We start from the raw sequence: 18,611 nt of genomic DNA on the forward strand, positions 1-18,611 counted from the left end.
TCCCATCTGAATAGACTTTGAACATGATTTGCTAAATTGAACATAGTCTGAGTTACTGAATTCTGTTGACTGACGAAATACTACTGATATATGACAACTGACTAAGTTCATGAGATCATGGAGATTTCTTGAGTCATAAAACTGTCTGAAGTCTAAGGATCATAGCTTGACTGAGAGTATCGTGAAAACATGACATGGCTCTAGGCACACAGCTAATGTTTTGGGTACGAGTACCCCCTGGACTCGATGGAAGGAAACTGACCAAGCATAACTTACTTGAACATATAACTAATATCATAATCCATAATACATTTATAGAAGCATTTCATCAAAACATATGATAGGCATAACTTGTACATACATGGGGATTTCATGGTATCACGCTAGTTAGGCACTTTTCCTTCATCTAGGCATTTAATTAAACATATTATTGGCATGTTACATGTAAACATCATTGTACAATAATTAAACATCATAGTTCAATTCTAATTTCATCATTCAAGGGTTTAATCATAGGTTTGCATGAATCTATATCTATAATAATTAAACACACATAAAAATTATCACCCAACATGGAGTAAAATTTAATTTCTCATTTATCAACGTGAACAAGAATAGCCCAATCATGAAATCATAAATTAAATCCATAACTTGAAGTTGAAAAAGGAATTCCTGGACTTCATGGACGAAAGAAGTCTATGAATGAATACTATGCATACCTTAGTTTGTGATTTCGTGAAGATTGATGGTGAAACTTTCTTGGAATTGGATTTTCAATGAAAACTCTAGCTTGTTCTTGAGAGGTTTTTGAGAGAAGAGAGTGTATTTTGGGTGAAAAGTGGCTGAATCATATGTTAAAAGGGCTTAAATAGGGGTGGGAAGTTTACCCTTTTAACCTTGGACGTGTCATTTAATTTCAGTAAAATTTTCCCGAACTAAACTCCTAGCGCGACACGACGCTATCGCACCGTGTCACTAGAATTTGACAATTGGAAAACTGAGGAATGGCGCGACGCGGAGCCATTGCGTTGCCTCTTCTTTTGTGACCTGGAACTTTGGCGCGACGTGGAGAAAATTGCGCTAAGACACTGGAAAAGGATAATTCTAAATTTGGGCCCTGGCACGACATGCCATAATTATGGATCCCTACTGCAATTTGCCAAATGTCATTTCCTTTTGTGGTGCGGCACGGAATTGACAAATATCGTGTTGTTTTACGATGGGAAGTTAAAATAGTTGTAACTTCTGACCCGGTTATTGGATTTGGGAAAATCTTATATCGATGGAAAGCTTATTGAATTTCCCACATGACAAAAAGTGAAAATATTGAAAATTACTTATGGAATAACCATCATTCAATTTAGAAGCTAATACTAGACATTCTTAAGATGAAATTAGCTAGGAAAAAGTATGAGGTATTACAATATCTTTCCCTTGAGAACATTAGTCCTACTGGGTTGGCCAGAACGGCAGGTAGACGTTCATTCTGGGCTGCTACTGAATTGGATAGAGTAGTAAATATATCCCTGAATTTAGCATGGGAGACATGCTCATCCAGAGGATCTACCTGGACGGGCTGAGGGGCTGGCTGATTTCCTGTCCTTCTTTTGTTCTTCTTAGGAGGAATATTCTGTAAACAGAAGGGATAAAAGGATTAGACTGGGATTTTAATTTGACCTTATGCTCACTTACATGACATGAATACTGAAAGAATGGATACTTTTCCAAAAAACATCTCGCAGCCTCTTGTCTATAAGTGTAGCGCGCTACACACCTATGCATAAGGCTCTACTTGATGCGGCTTTTAGACTTCCTAGGACTCTGTTGAACCTAGGATTCAACCTAAATATTGACATTTAATGGTCTTAAGGGTTGCAAAATAAGATCATCATCTCATGAAGACTAAGGTAATGCTAATTACAAACACTTAGAAGAAATTTCTAAGGCTAGGACCCTCCTTTTCTAGCCTTAACGGACTGAGTTAAGCTTAGGATTTTGTGGAGTCTCACATAGTGGTGAGCTACTGGTGGCTACTCTTGTTCAATTAAATTTAGAAGATTCTCTTTCTCCAATCGTATAGCTTGAATAGTTTTATTTATTGTCAGCATACATCGTTATCTATTTGCCATGGCTGATAATGATCCAGGATTACTAAATGTCATGTTCCTTGCTCTTTTGTTATTTTTTGAAGGCCTATTTTTTGAAGGCCCTTGTTGATTCATTTTTATGCAAACTTGTATAAATTTAAGATGGAACAAGTTAAATTGTAGAATGCTGAAATCGGAAAAATGTACAGCCAAACAGTCAACATAAACTCCAAAAACAAACTAATCCCAATGGTCAACATTAACCAATGACTTATTACAGCTCTCTGGTACAGTGAAAATTACTTATTTTCTACTGGAGTTGATTATAAGCATGTCTTTGCTAAAGAATATATTGACATTGCTCATATGCAAATTTTTAATTGGACACTAGTTATAAGGTCATAAACACTAGTCACAAATAGTTAAAGAAGGTCAATTGATAAATTTATGAATCAAACAATGATTGTTAGCCCCAATCTATGTATAATTTCAATCAATTGACCTCATAATATTAGCACTATCTAATTTTTCCATCAAAAAGAGACCATTTATTAGCACACAATCAATGCACACAAATATATTCCCAAACTCTAATAGCTAACTTACACAAGTAGAGTAAACTAGTTTAACCATATGTGTCTCACACATGTAATCTTTGATTATTTAAAATTAGATGATTTTGTCTATTGCAAAGTATTTTATAGATATTTATATATAAATTTATTTGCAAAAAGTTAAATGCAATATACTCAAAATAGAGTGGATTATAAATTTTTATAAAAGATATTTAATTATAATAGTAGTGCTTGCTTACAAAACTTATGCAAAAAACAAAGACTAAAATTGGACAGAACAGTAAAATTAAAGCCTTATCAATCACATGCACATAAGATGATAAAAGAAAGGAAAAATGCTTTGTTTCCATCCTTAACTATACAATAAATTGTTGAGATACACCTGAACTTTAGAAGGGTCCTATTACCCCCCTGGACTAATTAAAACCGTATTTTTGGCAACCTTAGTGCCTATGTGGCATATACGTGGCACATACATGTGCCTACGTAGAACTTCAGTGTGTTAATTCGCTGATGTGCTACGTAGGCACTAAGGTTGCCAAAAATATGGTTTTAATTAGTCTAGGGGGGTAATAGGACCCTCCTAAAGTTCGGGTGTGTCTCAGCGATTTCGTGTATTGTACAGGGTGGAAATAGAGCATTTTTTCTAAAAGAAATATTCCTAGAGAAAAAAAGCAATATTGTCGAAGAAAAAAATAATTGAGAGAATAATATCTTAATATAAAGCAAAAAAAAAAAAAATAGAGAGAAAAGAGGGGATACTTCTTTATTTCTCATAAGGACTTCTTGAGGAGTTTATTACAATTAAAGAAAACCCCTTTATTTATAGGAGAAAACTAACCTTGAGTTTCTAACTTTTCCATAAATAAATATTCACTATATATGGTAAAGTAGACATTCACTATATATGGTAAAATAGACATTCACTATATATGGTAAATTAGACATTTACAATATATGGTAATATATTTATAACGCTCCCCCTTGAATGTCTAATTGATACATAATGTGCCTCGTTAAAACCTTACTAGAAAAAACCCAGTGGGAACAAAATCTAGTGAAGAAAAAAGAGTACACATCTCTAATAATACGCATATAGGTTGCCTCATTATAAACCTTACAAGAAAAACCCATTGGGACAAAACCTCGTAAGGGAAAAAGAGTACAACGCGTATTAACTTCCCCTAATGAGAACATCTTTGAACCTTTGCATCCCGATCTTGTGCATCATCTTTTTGAAAGTTGCAGTTGAAGGAGACTTGGTGAATAAATCAGCTACATTGTTGCTTGAACGAATCTGTTGCATATTAATATCACTATTCTTTTGGAGATCATATGTATAGAAAAGCTTCGACAAAATATGTTTCATTCTATCTCCTTTTAGGAATCCTCCATTAAGTTATGCTATGCATGTTGCATTATTTTCATAAAAATCATAGGTACTTTGTCACATTTCAAACCACATTTTTTTTGAATTAGATGTATCATGGACCTCAACCATACACATTGTTAGATAGCTTTATGAATAACTATTATCTCAGCATTGTTCATTGAAGTGGCTAGATAGACTTTTTTGTATATCTCTAAGATATGGCAGTATCCCTACATATGAACACATTGCGTGTTTAAGATCAAGATTTATGTGGGTTAGATAAGAACCCAACATCAGCATGACTGGTAAGATTGGGACTGTAATCTTCAAAATAAAATAAACTCATGCTCTTTTATCCTATTTTAATGTCTCCTAGTAGGAGCAGAAATGTACCTTACTAACAAATTGATTGAAAAGGCTATATAAGGCCTTGTAGTATTTGCAAGATACACTAGTCCACCACTTGCACTAGGATATGGTAGTTCATAACCAATCCAATTCGGTATATTTTCATGTTAGCAAACAATCTATTTCCTTTCAAAACTCTCCAAGAGTTTCAATAATTTTCAAGCTATAAATTTATACAATATAAGGATTCTAAATAGGTTTCCCTATGCTTCAAACATTTTGAATCCTTCGAAAGTGTTTATTTAAATTTTTTCAAGTGACAATACTCAACATTTCATATGTGATATCTTAAAGTATCTGGACTACAAATTAAATAATTTTTACACTTACCAAGATGCATCCTTTCATGTCACTTGATAAATGTTTTTACGTCAGCATGCTTAAATAAATGTAGAATCCAGATCCTCGTAAACTCTCACAATATTATGCCAATATTGTATCAAAGATATTGATAATATATCCTTTCGTATCGGTTCACAATGCAACATAACATTTTGAGATCTCATCACTTTATTATTTTTAGGCACCTGAACCTTTCATAAGGTTTCATGAAGTGTTATGTCCCAGGATCTTGAAGAGCACATTGCCTTCTTATTATGATTATTTGCTCCTTATTCTTTTCAAGGATTATTTTATTTAGAACCGATTGGTCTACTGCACTTCATACATGCATAGACTTTGTCCTTCAGCGACATAAAATAGGAGCACTTGCAGCTTAAATATGAGATGCTTTCGACATTTGACTTGAATTATCTTTTGAATGAGGATCTGATGATAATTCCTAACACATTTCATAGTTGTTTATCATCTCCCCCTTATGTTAGGAAAACTAACATAAATCTCAATTTACTTTAGAGAATCCATCTTTGTGCATTATGGTATGTTTATTAATCGTATACCGCACATCAAAATTATTAGATGGAAAATGTGTGATTCGTGACTTAGAACCTACTTTATGGGGGAATTAATCATAATTTATTGGTTTGACGCATACAAGTACTTTTGTATATAATATTTCAAACCAATATATGAAGTTTTTGTTCTCATAAGAAATGGGTCAGCTATTTATCGAAGGCATTCAATGTCAAACCGGCATTATCAAGATGAATTATCTTGATTACACAATCTGGAAATTATGCTCTTAACTCAATTTTATTGGGCAAACAACTTTATGAATGTCAAACTTCAAGTTGACAATAAATCTACATATGATTATCTTATATCTATGCATCTTAATAGATCACATGACGGATGAATGGGCCTATATTCACCTTTTAGATTTTTCAGATTTTGAGGGATCAAATTCCAACATTAGTTGTTCCAACCAACTTGTCATGAGAACAAGAAACATAAATAATTCTTGAAGAATATTTTATTTCTTCAACATATGACTAATACTCAATATGCACATCTTCATGATGGCAAATCGTTCATGTCAATAGATTAAATGATTTGTATTAGTAACTCCAAGTTACCATAACATGTGCGAAAATTCTTTAGTAAACATCAGGTTTACTATTGAATGAATTTCGTATCAATAAACAATAAACTCTTAGTTTATTATGGCATGTGATTTCATCATGCTTCGGTAACTTTTCACATTCGTATTTCTTATCATGGTAACTTGGAGATATTCAATCTTACAATTATTTCATCTCTTTTGAACGTGGATTGTGATATCTTCACAATTAAGAACACGTTTGAATGTATATACAGTCACATTCACTCCAGGGTATAGATCTGTATTTATAATAATCGAAATTCTCATTCTCAGGAATAGAATATAATTATGCCTTAAGTGTATCAAATTATGATAGCTACTACGAAAGCAAATTGAGACATACATATGATTTATTGCTACCACATTCAATTCAATGAATGGAGCATATTTAATGGGACATATTTTACTAAATACCCATTATTTTACCATAGCCATCATAATATCATCAATATGTTGTGTTGAGATTCAAACTCAACGTCTTATCTATATAAAGGTGTATTAGGCATAAATCGATGGGACTTGAACCCAACATTTTATCATCCCTTTTGATAATATTGTTCTTGAGGAATAAATTTAAAATATAAATGGTTCCAAACCAATTATTTTTCCTCGAATCCAAAAATAATTATATTATTAGTAGCAAAAGACAGATAATGGAAGGATTTTCTAATCTTGAAATTAGCTTTAGATTTATAATCTCACCTTTAAATCAAACAAATATAAATAGGTGCACAGTAAAATTGAGAATCTATATATATCGTTTGTGGTATAATCCCACTTTGTTAGGATAGTTATTATGTTCAGCAAATATATATATATATATATATATATATATATATATATATATATATTTGTTTTTGTCTTTTAAGAAAAATAATCACCGTAGGAAGGTAAATCAAAAGCAACCAAATAACCTTTCTTTTTTTCAGTAACCAAATAATTCTAACAGTAAACACAATGTCAACTAATTTCTTCAAGTAAAACTGGTTATGTAATTGTTTAATAGAAGCTCAAGCTCAGATAATTTTTAAGGTATCGCACTTACCTTGTACTCTAAGAATTTCACCTTAGATTTCGTATTTTTAAATGGTAGAGCCTCGTGCTGATAACATGTTATGAAATATAAAGCAAAGAAAAAGAAGAATAGAGAGAAAAGAGAGGAGACTTCTTTATTTCTCATGAGGAATTCTTGAGGAGTTCATTACAATGAAGAAAAAACCCTTTATTTATAGGAGAAAACTAACCTTGGGGTTTCTAACTTTTCCATAAATAGACTTTCACAATATATGGTAAAGTAGACATTCACTATATATGGTAAAATAAACATTCACTATATGTGATAAAGTAGACATTCACAATATATGGTAATATATTTATAACACTTAATGTCTTTTTAATTTTACTGAATTTTTTATCACCTTCTCTTAATAGCATCACACCATAAAATTAATACTCTAAAAATTATGATGAAGAACGTTGAATAGAGGCCTTTTATATACAAATATTCAGATCTTCCTCCTTACATAAATATCGGCCGACTTTTTGCTTCCATATCTCAAATCTATATAGTCAAATTTTTTAATTAGATATTTAAAATATTTTTTGTTGAATCCCTACACCTACATTCAGATTTGGCTCCATAGTATCAATCTTTAAATTTAGATTATGAAAAATTTAACTTCTAAATTCACACTCATATCAAATATCCGCATGCAATTACTGGCCATCAAGACATTCACATATATACTAAAACCTATTCGATCAAACCCAACATTCGACAAAGAAGATTACTACACTCAATGTGATATTGGTGAAAATAACTATACTACAAACAACTTTTTACTTCGATTTTGTTTTGTTCTTTGAAATTCAATAACCGTTTTTTTTAATGTTATTCTCATAAATCAGTAATACGATTTTTTTAACATAAATAACAATTAACATGCCTCAGTTACCAATAATATGAGTTCTGATAATCATTAAATTCTACATAAAAGTTGTGATATTACAAAAATTATAGTTCACAAATAAAAAAGAATTTAACCTCCTTTCCTAATTCGTGATCTCTACACCCATGTGGTTAACATAATAAAATTATGTACAATTAAGCAAAGAAAGTAAAAAAGAAAAACAAAAAAGAGCAATAAACCTTTGATTTTTGACAACTTCATTCGGCGGCAACATGCTTATCCAATTTTTCGATCAGAAACTTTCAACTAAAAGAGAAACACAAGAAATTATTATTCATCAGATATAATCTGTAAAGCTATGACTTAAAAGAAATAAAAAAAAAAAAGACAAAAGAGATGATGACAATGATAGCAAGAAAACACGTGAATTAAAACTAAAATGAAGAAAAAGTACAATATAAGAATTTATTTCATATAAATTTTTGTCTAAAATGTTACTACTTAAATAGAATTGTAGAGAATATCTTTTATATAAGGTAAAATTTTATTTGATTTAGAAGTACTAAATATTACCTAAATTAAATAATAAAAATCAACAAATATATGTTATTAAATCCTAAAACTCATGCGTAGGAACAATAAATTAAATTTATTCTATTTATCAAGTTTTCCTTTTTAAAATCATATAATTAAATATTAAGTTCTCCGCCTCCTTTTTTTTAACGTGCACAATGATTTCTACCTTCTTCTTTTTTTTTGTACTTCTTACAATTTTATTCATAATATTCTACTTTTTTTATATTAATTTAAATTACTAAGTACTAAAGTTTTTATTTTATCAAGATTCTTTCTATATATTTTAGGAGTCAATAGATTCTTTTTATATATTTAGGAGTTCTTAATTTAATTAAATAATAAATTGCGGAAAATTATAAAAAAAAGTTTTTGTCTATTGCAGAGCCTTTTAATGAAGGGTAAAAAATTCAAACGATATTTTTAAGTACCTTCACACTTTTAATATAGTATAGATATAGATATAGATAGATTAGAGAAAATATATTCCACCTAAGAGAAAAGATGAAGAACTGTTTATTAATTGTTAAACAACGTTTATTTTCAAGATTATAATCCTCTTAACAAACATAATATATAAGTTATTCTAACAGATGCTTATAGATATTTTCATGCATTCATAGTTTCAAGAATATTTTCATGCATTCATAGTTTCATACATAAAAAAAAATAAAGGAGAATCCAAACATAAAAGATTGAGAATGCACACTCCATCCTACTCTACTACATACTCAGCATCAAAACTAGGAAATAAGTTGCTCTAGCTTCTATATATTACATTTTGTAAACCGTCAGAGCACTTACAGCTAGACAAGTAGAGCTACAATCTGAGACACTATTTGTCAACACAATAACCGAAAACACGCGTCTTTCCTAAAAACAAATACATCCATAAAGATAGTGTATTCAAACCATTAGAGATAAATTGATTCCACCTAAGTGCAAAAATCCATCCTTAGAAGTTTGGAATTTTTAGTGACTCCAGCTAAGTACATGTGATTCTTAAGGAAAAAAGGGCTAAGCATTCAATAGTCTTTGAAGTTTAAAGTTTTTAGTGATTCCATCTAACTTTAGCAGGCCTACTCATGCAAGGAGAGTTTAAACTGCCACAGATAGTTAATTAGTTTAGGTTAGAATGATATGAAAAATGGAGCAGCAGTTGCAGCAGTTCATGACTTAGGTTAACCATAGATCAAATATGTCTTACTCCTACACTACCATACCATATGCATTGAAAGGTGCAAAAAGATTTTAACTGTCACAGATAGTTAATTAGTTCAGGTTAGAATGATATGCAAACTGGAATAAATGACTATATTTTTGCATCATGAGAACTCAAAAAGCACCATTGAACTTTTATTTTGTCCAACACTTTTTGCTAAATCAATTTTGTTTCCTGACTTCTGAAAGACTTGGGATCCAAAAAATTTACTATAATAATAGAGTGAGTCTGGCACTAGGAAAATCAAAAAGCCCCATGAAAGAAATAACCCTATATAGAAATGTCGATATGGTAAAAAAGAAGAGGAATATGACCAAGGATATGTTGTAAAAAAGTCATGTGAAACACTTCATAGTCACAACAAAAGCCTAATTAAGAGAGACTGTGACTCGAAAATCGAAAAGCGGCAACTGAAATAGTAAAGGGATACAAAAGTCCCCATTTTCTGACCCTAGAAAATGTAAGAAGATATAGCCATAGGCCAAAAAAATAAAAATGAAGGATATGCTGATTTTCCACATGGGTTTATGCCTTCTCTTAAACTACAAAGGAATGGTCTATATAAGCTTGGAAGGCTCTGCTATGGTGAAACAAAAGCCGAAAATGAGGAAAAACAAGTAGCTGAATAAAAATATATTCTTAAATTTATAAAGGAAACAGTTGTAGGGCTACTCTCTATTGGCATGTCATCACATATTTTAGCTAACATGCCAAAGGAGAGTTGCCCTGTTATTGTCTCTTCTTAATCCTACATGCACTAGTTGAACTAATGATTTACATACTATATTTGCCATGGGTAAGCCACCATGTTCTTTTTATATTAAAGAAAAAAAAAAGAGAAACAGTGATATGGATACATTTTATTGGCGTGCAGCTATTTGTTCATCACATATTTAAGATAAAATGCCAAAGGAGAGTTGCCATGTTAATGTTTCTGCTTAATCTTACAACTATCATCCAAATGTTCCATATACTTTGAATCTGTCCTCTATAATACCTACACTATACTAAGGTTCATTGTATTCCAACATTAGTTATTTTGCCTTATCCTTGGAAGATAGTTTAACGGTCTACTCAAACTCAAAGTTCTCACAGTTGTCAGAATATTTAACAACCACAATAGCAATTCTTCAAAGGGCTCTACTTTATCATCAATAACAAACACACTAGCAAAAAACACAATACTCGTATAAAAACCAACCCAATCAATCAATGATATTAATCAAAAAACAAATTCAAGACAAACAACAGAGGAAAAATAAAGCATACTTGTCATGACCCGAGACTACCCCTAGTCATAGCATGGTACTTAGAACCACAAGTGATCCCAATCTAACCTATGAACTGGCGTGATACTTGAGCAAATAATTTAGAATATATAAAATAGCTAAGTGTGTTGTGAGGAAATAAAATCATTACATAATCTGGATAATATATTACTGATAAAGTTTATAATCTGATAAAAACTGAAGAGAGAACTGGAATTTACATTTCATGACTATGACTGACTGAAGCAGACTATACTAACTATAGATAGGCCTTTTACTACCACAAATCAATAAATATGAATAAGTATAATACAGTACATAAACTACAACTGACTGGAGTACCCAAAATAGGAGAACTCATCAACTGTTGGCTGGAAGCTACAACTCTCTAATTATGATGTGTAGGTTATAATTGGTACCTATATTATAAGACAATTTAGCACGTAGACATATATGTGGATCAGTACTTCTAAAATGTACTGAGAAAGTGGGGTGAATGCAATAAGAAAAACTACGTAGATACAAAATCTTAAAACATGTAGGTTAAGTGCAAATAGACTCACCAAAATACTGAAATCAACTGAAATCTGAAGTAGCTAAAAACATGAGTGACAAACATAATCTAATAATTGGTGAATCACTACACTTAGTTTCTTAAAGCTTCACTTTTGTAGAATAAGTAGAACTAGAGCTGGGAAACGGTAAAAAAATAAATATTGTATGTATATCTCATGTAAGATTGAATATGTTGTAAAAACTATACTGAGGATGGGGTACGAATATTGGGTCTGAAACTATGCGGTGGAAACTGACATAACTCAAGGATATGAATATATAAGTATACGGAGCATGAATGAATACACATACAAACCAACATAATATATGCTAAGCAGATCTAATTAACTGATGCTAAGCAGATCTAATTAACTGATTGGCTAATGCTTGAGTGATTGAATGATTAGAATCTAAGTAAATGGATAACTAATATATACATAGTAGCCGATATATGAAAACCAATGAACTGATATCTGAATATTGAATAACTAATAACTGAGTATTGAGTAACTGACATCTGGATACTGATTTAATGATATCTGAATACTGATTTGTTGGTATTTGTATACTGATTATCTGATAACTATATATTGGTTAACAGATATCTGAATATTGATCATGTAAAACTGAACTGTACTTAGTCTGAATAACTGGACTGAAACTGTGGAAGGTATTATGTAATCGACATGCCCCAATTTGAGAAAATCAAGGGTCCAACCTGTAACCCCAGTTGGAAGGGTGTTAGTTTCGTGCTACAGGTACTAACACTGGCTATGTGGATCTACCAATCTATTATCCCGAAGGACTAGGGTGCCAAGCCTAAACTAATAGGTGACCCCCGAGAGGAAGTCAAGCATAAACTGATGGGTGACCCCTCATATCCTAAGCTGAAGGGGGAGCCGACATCCCTGCATTCGCTCGGTGCTAAATCCTACTCCTAACTGGACTAAAACTAATACTGAACTGAACTAAGTTTAATTGAACATCATAAATGATAGTGCTCTTCATGATCATAATAACTGAGTATAATGATGAGAATCATGGTTTAGCTAAATTTTTACTTGAAAATAGGAAACATGAGTAAACACATAGGTATCGGGTGTTCATAACTCGTCAGCACTGAATGACACTTTAAATATGATAGAATCATCAAAAATATTCATAGGAAGTCATAATTTGGGGAACCCAAAACATAATGCATTTAAGTAACTGACAATCTCATGACTTACAACATGGAAATGAGTGAACCTGAAAAGGAAATCATGTTTACAGGCTAAATACATGAGTTTAACAATTGACCTGGTATTGACCAACCATGACATGTAAGTTTGGGGTTTGAATCACATAAAACCATAATATACATGATAAAGATAATAACATAGCTAGAATGTAAAATTAGTGAGGAAACATATATATAAGTAAATCTTGATGCACTTAAAGCCTTTAATCTCATGGAAATATCATAATTCAAGAATAAAGCTAATTGGGTATGAACCCTAATTGCAAATTGTGAACTTTAATCTTAAAATAAGATTTGGGTAAGAGGATGAGAATGCATCCCTATTTATAAACCCCACATACCTTAACTAAATGAATTCTTGAAGAAACTTTAAATTGGAACGTGAACCCTTGAATTCTTGAGGAAGAAAGATTTAATCTTGGGACTTGAATGATGAACTTGTGAAAGAAACCTTATTCTTGATGTTTTCTTAAAGATTCTTGAACTTGGAAGCTTGAATTCTTGGATTTATTGAGAGAAAAATCTTGGATTATTGTTCTTAGGAAAGGGGAGGTTTTTTGCGTGAGTTGATTTGAAGAAGATGGGAAAATAATTCCCTTTTGGGTATTATAATTCGTGCCTAGGACGTTTGGGGTTGAGGGGAAAGGACCAAAGTGCTCCTTGACTCTTAAGAAGATGAAATAGTGAAGGAATAAACCCTGCGTTGCACCCCTTATTCGGGGGGAGTAGCCCTTGTGCTGCCTGCCTTGTCCTGAGGAAATAACCCCCCAGCGCGGGCTTATTGCCTGTCTTTACTTCTTTTTACAAAAAAGGCCATAACTTTTTGCTCAGGTATTGGATTAAGGGAAAATTGTACCATTAGAAAGTTAACTCAATTATCTATAATTTGGTGGGTCTTGAGCTAAAAAATTTCACATATATCAAAAGTTTTACACGTTCAAAGTAGACACTTGTAGAATCAAATACAAAGATTTGGCCGGATCAAAGGCTCTTAGCTCAACTTTGCTCTAAGTGATTCCTACAAACATTTATCACCTCAAACGTTCTTCACACACTAGGATAATGATCATGAAATATGTATTCATATACAAATCAAAGGATTAAATTTTACACGCATAGGAATGACAGTTCAAAGTCTTGCCCAAAAATACGAGGCATTACATTATCTCTCCCTTAGAATCTTTTGTCCTCTAATGAGACTGGTTAGACTGAGAATGCTAAGGTAACTGCGACCATATATTGAATATTCATGACTTGGAACATGTTTGCATAATTAAGTCTGAGCATTATACATGAATTAACTGATTTCATAAATACATGTAATGACATGACAATGGTTATAAGGCTGAGATACAAACGAGAGAGTCAACTTATGAGTAACCATTACCTTAGGATGGATCTTGTTTCGTGAAGAAAATTTGAGATGTTTAAGACATAAAAACTTGAGGTATTACAATATCTCAACCTTGGGATCATTCGATTCCCTAATGATACTGACTTGGCTGAAATAGTAAGGAAAGACTGAGATGATGCATGGGATACTTACGAACTGAATCGTGACTAAATATCTAAAATTTGAACTAATGCATGATGCATGAAGAGTTAATTTTGTAATTTTCATGGATGTGAATATTTTACCTCATGGAATAGTCATATTCATGAAACTCTAAATTGCAAGACTAGATGGAAAGATGAAAAACTATATGAGTATATCTATCTGATTGCTAAACTGAATTATTGGCTATACGAACTGACTCATACTGAAAGTTCATACTCAACTAGAGTATTTCTTCAACACATTTCGAAAGAAGTTCTAATAAAATTAGGGAGAAAAGAATTATTGAGTATGATCTGAATAAGATATCTGAGTAAGGAATCTTAATATGGTTTTAACTCTATAATATGGAACATAGGCCTATGAAACATAAGCTGGGATAGAATTACTAGACCGTAAACAATGCAACTGCTATTTTCAAGCTTAGACATACTCCTCATATACTGCCTCAACTATACATTCCCCTTCAATACTACACTTCACTTAAGGCTACTTATAATCTTCACATGGGCACTGATAACTCTATCTACTAGAGTCTGAGCTGAACTGAATTCTCTCACTATGTTCAAGCCTACTAGAATCTACAAAGTGCACACATAATAGTGTAATACTAGTCTGAACCATGAATTCAATACCTCATGCATTTTCACAACTTCTCATCTCCAGAATAATTCTTCTTACCACTTCAACAACTAAATTCAATCTCTTACTAGGAATTCACTAGCATACAATGCATTCATCCACTTATACACTAACATGATATTCAAGCTTATATTCATAACTATATATGAACTTCTAGGAAAACAACCATAACAACACCTTTCTCATATTCTCTAAACCTCTATCATTAACAACTTCCATGCACTACCTCAAGAAAGCACATATAGAATTCTCAACTAAACATGACATATACAAAAAGCATAACCCCAATCTTTATTCAATATTATAGCCTTACATAAAACAAGCATACTACAATCTTTTCTTTAACAAGGAACATCTACTCTCTCCAATCTAAATAATTACTCATCACCACTATCATTTCATAAGGAGAGGTCAATGAAAGGTTAGAACATGAGATCCTGAAGCATGGAAGGATACTATACGTAACTTGACACTTAACTAAGGCCTGAGGAATAGAGTATCAACATCATGGATTCGTCAAAGGTATCTAATTTGAGAACACACATGACATAATCTGAATGTCGTTGATCATTAAGGATGTACCATGTGTACCTGGAACTGAACATTCTGTAAAGCATGAATACATGAGTCATGAGCTACATGACCTGATTTTGGAGTTCATAAATTCATGGAATATGATTCGTACTGCTGAATGAACTGGAACTTCTTATACTAGGGACTAGAAGCATACATGATTATATGTAAAGTGCATAAATATGAGGTATGATCATGGAGATGATGTGTAAGGCATGAGTAGAAGTCATGATGAATAAAGTACAACTACTGAAATAAGAATGGGTCGGGTATCCTCCTCCCTTGTGCTGTTCTACAACACACTGGCATCACTACTAGAATTTGAGAGCCTGACTAGGTTACTTATTCTATCATCTCCCCCTTATATTTAAGCCATCATTCTAAGTCTGTGTACCCCTTTGATAAACTCTAAAATAAACTGCAACCACTTTACTCTAGAGCCCAAGATATAAGAATACACATTAATAATAAACTCACCCTGAAAACTACACCTAAAAGCGTAAAAACCATTGCTAGTACTTCCTTCTAAGATACAACTCTTAACTTTTTATAGCCCTAATAGTCATCAAGTAATAACTTGAACACTTACTAACTTAGAATCTCCATGAGTATCACCATACCATGAGTTCTCACCATCTAGAATTTTAATTCTTCTTACTATTAGATCAATCATCCAAGATTTAAACTTAGATTCTAACACATAACATGGATATTCCCAAACCTTTAATAAACCATACTACTTTCATCATAGCCTACCAATATCATATCCCTAACTTATATTTCCCTCTAAACCATGAGAATTACCATTACACCAACATACCCTACATCAATAACATATAATTTCTAATCAAAAAACTCAAATTCTTGCATACACTATTTCAAGCCTACTGATTCACCTTTCATACAACTAGCCCCATGGATACATAATCTACTAAATTCAAATAAAAACTATCCCTAATTTATTGCTGCTAAACCTTTGGGTTCATTTTTCTAACTCTAGATCATATACTGTCATCGAATTCTAAGAAGGAATCTGAAAGATCAACTGACTTTGGCTTAGTGCACAATTTTCATGAACATGAATGAAATCTTTCAAACTTTAGAACTTAAAATCACTGATGAGATACTTTTGAGCCTGCATATAATCCCATAACTATTTGTGGGAACTGTCTGAGAAAATTCTATCTGTAGGAATTTAAGCTGGCTATTTTTGTCGCCTTAAGAATGAAGCAGAGGTGGAACAAATAGATTCACATAAGAATCTGCATAAGTTTCTTAGAGAACACTTCTAATACACGATCTGAGATATGAAAGAAGGGAAATATTTCTTAAATGCCCTATAGCCTCTTGAAAAAAAGTACAGACGTCTCTATACCATTCTGCAAGACTCTACTAGAATCGGCTTCATAGACACCCTAGGCCACTTGAACTCTGTGCTCTGATACCAAGTTTTTCATGACCCGAGACTACCCCCTAGTCATAACATGGTGCTTAGAATCACAAGTGATCCTAAACTAACCCATGAACTGGTGTAATACTTAAGCAATTGATTTAGAAAATATAAAATAGCTAAGTGTGTTGTACAAAAACAAAATCATGACATAATCTGAATAATATAATATTGATAAAGTTTACAATCTGATAAAAACTAAAGAGAGAACTAGAATTTACATTTCATGACTCTGATTAACTATCTATGAAGCCTCTACTATACTGACTATAGATAACTGGAACATGCCTCCAACTACCAAAAATCAATACATATGAATAAATATAAAATAGTACATAAACTACAACTGAGTGGAGTTCCCAAAATAGGAGAACTTATCACCTGCTGGTTGGAAGCTATAACTATCTGATTATGATGTGTAGGTTATAACTGGTACCTATATTATGTGGGAATACTGGGTCTGAAACTAAGCGGTGGAAACTGACATAACTCAAGGATCTGAATATACAAGTACACGAAGCATGATTGAATACGCATACAAACCAAACATAACATGTGCGAAGCAGATCTGATTAACTGATTAGCTAATGCTTGAGTGACTGAACGACTGGAATCTAAGTAAATGGATACCTAAAGTTTGTATACTAAGTAGTTGATAAATGAAAACCAACAAACTGATAGTTGAATACTAAATAACTGATAACTGAATACTGAGTAACTGATATTTGGATACTAATTTATCGATATCTGAATACTGATTTACTGGTATCTGTATATTGATTATCTGATAACTGTTTATTGGTTAACTGATATCTGAATACTGATCATGTAAAACTGAACTATACTTAGTTAGAATAAATGGACAAAAATTAAGAGAGGTATCATGTAATCGACATGCCCCAATCTAAGCTAATCGGGGTCCAAATTGTAACCCCGGTTGGAAGGGTGTTAGTACCATGACACGGGTACTAACACTGGTTGTATGGATCCACTAATCTGTTGTCCTGAAGGACCAAGATGTCAAGCCTAAATAGATGGGTTTCCCCTGAGAGAAAGTCAAGCCTAAACTGACGGGTGACCCCCCATATCCTATGTTGGCTACGTAGTTCTATAATGTAGGGACTGCTACTAACGACTATGTCTAAGATGACGGAGGAGTCGCCATCCCTGCATTCGCTCAGTGCTAAATCCTACTCCCAACTGAACTAACACTAATACTGAACTGAACTAAGTTTAACTGAACATCATAATTGATAGTGCTCAATATGATCATAATAACTAAGTATAATGATGAGAATCATGGTTTAACTGACTTTTTACTTGAAAATATGAAACATGAGTAAACACATAGGTAGCAGGTATTCAGAACTCGCCAGCACTGAATGACACATTAAAAATGATAAAATCATCTAAAATATTAGTAGAAGGTCATAATTTAGGGAACCCAAAACATAATGTATTTGAATAACTAATAATATCATGACTCACAACTTCGAAGTGAGTGAACTTGAAAAGGGAATCATGTTTACAGGATAAATACATGAGTTTAACAATTTGACTTGGTATTTACCAACCATGACATGTAAGTTTGGGGTTTGAATCACATAGACCCATAATTTACATGATAAAGATAATAACATAGCTTGAATGAAAAGTTAGTGAGAAAACATGGATATAAGT

Source organism: Capsicum annuum, chromosome 10, assembly GCF_002878395.1.
Source record: "Capsicum annuum cultivar UCD-10X-F1 chromosome 10, UCD10Xv1.1, whole genome shotgun sequence".
Lineage (NCBI taxonomy): Eukaryota > Viridiplantae > Streptophyta > Magnoliopsida > Solanales > Solanaceae > Capsicum > Capsicum annuum.